The 3,225-nt window shown below is 44.8% G+C and overlaps 1 pseudogene across 1 annotated transcript; it reads left to right on the top strand.

Moving 5' to 3' along the window:
* Nucleotides 1-1,813: 1,813 nt before the first annotated feature.
* LOC149826624 (senescence associated gene 20 pseudogene) lies at nt 1,814-2,668 on the top strand (annotated as a pseudogene). Its single transcript, XR_016434778.1, has one exon. The product of XR_016434778.1 is annotated as a senescence associated gene 20 pseudogene (transcript).
* The last annotated feature ends 557 nt before the right edge of the window (nt 2,669-3,225 follow it).

Genomic DNA, 3,225 nt, shown 5'->3' with positions numbered 1-3,225 from the left:
CTCTGATTACACTGATTGAGTAGGTTTTTATAAGGCTTAAAAAATCAATGGTTTATAATTTTTATAAATTTTGAAGCCGATAAAATTTTATATATATATATATATATATATATATATTCTTTTTATCCAAAAAACACGATTCAACAGTCTATTCCTATTTAATGAATCAAGCTAAACACATATGTAAGGTCTGTTTTTAAAATATAATTTGAAATATTGAAAATCAACACTATCATGAACAGTTGGAAGAACCAGTCTCCCTCTGTCTCTCTCTCTCTCTATATATATATATATAAGAGAGAGAGAGAGATTGAATGAAGAAGGAATTTGAACCTGCCGACATTGAAACTTTTGTGAAAGAAACCCGTGTATATGAATTGTCAATTCCATTTAATGGGGACATTGAAACTTTTGTGATCATTTTACGGTTGTCTAAGGAGTTTCTACCCTAGTCACTGCCCTTGGAACTTCAAAGAATGTGGATCATGCAGCACGTCCCCTTCTCATAAGGACCCACCAGCCGTGTGTTCCGACCTCATGACGGCAGATCAGGTCCAATCACATTGTAAAATTTGAGTATGCCATTACAGCAGACTGCCCTTCATCTGCTGTTTAGCCCCACAAGTGTGTAACCTGATTGCACCTTACGCGTCCTCTGCATCCAACCATCCCTGAATAGTGTGTGATCAGCATGACACCACAGACTGAGTGGAGGTATGCGGGGAGGGTCCCAAATAAAGGCGGAGGGCAGGGCAGGGCAGAGTGGGGCCCCCAACTTTTAGGGCACCACGCCTCCTCCCACGCACGCCACCTTCGTCGAAGTCGCCATCCCCACAAGACGACAGAGAAAACCAGTCAACACTCACAACACAGATACTGACTGCCTGGATCAACCCTCAGTCAATGCAGTCCAAGCATTGCCAGCTTTGCCTCTGGCCCACGGCCTTTCGCTTTCGACTCGTGTTTCAATAATGCTGGAGCCTCGCAAGAGCTCCAGCCTATCACTCGCTTGGTATCATCTAATTTACCAATCACCCTCCATCTTTTTTTTGAGGTGGGTGGGGGGTGGGGGGGGGGGGGGGGGGGGGGGGGGGGGAAGAGCAAAGGGAGATGTCCATCAACAATCAGGCTCTCTTGTTGATGTCTCTACAGTTGCACCAAACCGTTGGGCCCCATTCACTCTTTTGGTTCAGTTGTGACCCGTTATCTCTGTTATTGATGGTGGATATTGCAGCTGCTGCGGCTGAGGCTGGAGTTGGGAAAGGGCCACTTTCTTGTTAGACGATTCTACCCATCCAAAGAAAACGACTGGATGTGAATCTGCGGTGTCAAATGATACCTTGCAGAAATGGACCGCTGATGGCGATGTTTTCTACCAAAACTTTGCGTGGACGAATGAAGGGAAAATAAAGGTAGTAATTGGTGATGATATTTTTCGAATTAAATGGTTTAATGTGATTGGTTCTTTTTTTTTTATGTGAAAGCAGTGTTTTTCATCACAAACATATTGTGCAAGGCAAAATTATCAGATGAGAGGTATTTTGGTCATTAAGAACATTTTAAGAAAGCTTCTTCCAATCACTGTTGCCAACCGATAAAAGACAAAAAGATTCTAGACGTGGTCTAAGAGTGGCATAAAATACCTACCGTCAATCTCCGCCGGGCATTTCATATGGACCGTCGATATCCAAGCTCCCCAATCCCTTGGCGTCCAACTCTACCACGTCATCACCCATTTGGATATTCTCTCTCTCTCTCTCTCTCATCCCAATTCCTATAAATCTCTGGCTTCTTCACACAGAAGCTCCACCATCCAGCCTCTCTACCTTTGAGTATCATACCTCCAAAAAAGCCAAAGCCCAAAAGACATAAAAAGTGTGAGGAAGAGAGATCATGTCTAGTCCCATAGTGAAGAGTGAAACTTGTGAGCCAGAGATGAGCAACAAGGCAACCGTGGAGGCACTCTACGATGCCTTGGCCCGTGGAGACGCCGAGAAGGTGAGCGGCCTCCTGGCCACCGATCTCGAGTGGTGGTTCCACGGCCCCCCAAGCTGCCAATACATGATGCGCATCCTCACGGGGCAGTCGACCCACCGAACCTTCGCCTTCCAGCCCCAGAACGTCACCGCCATCGGCGCCAAGGTGTTCGTGGAGGGCTGGGAGGGCGACTCCGTCTACTGGGTGCACGTCTGGACCGCCAAAGACGGAATCATCACCCAGGTGCGAGAGTACTTCAACACGTGGATCACCGTCCAAGACTTGAGGCCGCTTATGTTGAGGTCTGGGCGTGCCGCTGGCCCCACGCTTTGGAAGAGCGACCTCACCGGGCATTGCAGCCGTTCCCTGCCCGGCCTTCTTGTTGCAATATAGTCCCTCCTGCCTTCTTTTGCCCTGAGATGCACATACACGCAATCGCACACCTTGAAGTTGCCTTTCTTATCTCCAGTGTCTTCTGAAAAAAAAAAATCTCAATGTAAACCAATACCCTGCAGTTTCATCAATGACCATATGTAACACTGAATCATTCCAGAGAGAAACGGCATTGTACATTGTATAATCTCTCTCTCTCTCTCAACAAATGTCACCATCTTTGGAACTTTTGAGTTAGGAAACAATTTAAGATGATGATTTGCTTTTAAATAATAAAATATGATTCTCAGTCTACAAAGGCTTCTAGCATATGACGGGCTGCTTTTGAATGTCACTGAGTTGTGAGAACATCACAAGTTCGAAACCCACGAATGACATCCCTTGCCCTAAGGCCGATGCCCTCTTGTGATCTTGAGAAGACTTCAAGAGTTTTGCCAAACTTGATGATAACCAATGTGTAGTAGGTGATTGGAGAGCAGGGTTCCCAACTTCCCATGAATTATAAAAAAAGGTTCTTGAGTTAGCAAATTAAGGACTATTCATCGTCTGTAGAAGTGAAAGATCGATTACATGTTTTCCAAGAACTGAAGGAAAGGAGGTCACAGACCGAAACAGAAAATTCATATTGGTTGGGCAACAGTTTACAGATTACCCACCCCCTCCTCTTTTTGGAGTCAAAAAGCATACGCCTGCAAGGATAAAATGATTTTTCTTGTCCTTTATGACAAGTTATTTGTTCTTTAGCTAACTGGCGATTGTATCACCACTGGACTATTTCTATAGTAATTCTACTATAGGAAACCTGGTATTGATTGTTGAGCATTCTAACAAGAAGGGAAATCTTTATTTGAGAGG

The sequence above is a fragment of the Nuphar pumila genome, chromosome 10, assembly GCF_984573655.1.
Source record: "Nuphar pumila chromosome 10, dmNupPumi1.hap1.1, whole genome shotgun sequence".
Taxonomy (NCBI): Eukaryota; Viridiplantae; Streptophyta; class Magnoliopsida; order Nymphaeales; family Nymphaeaceae; genus Nuphar; species Nuphar pumila.
The sequence above is the reverse complement of the archived record's forward strand: the minus strand, read 5'-3'. Positions and strand labels throughout refer to the sequence as shown.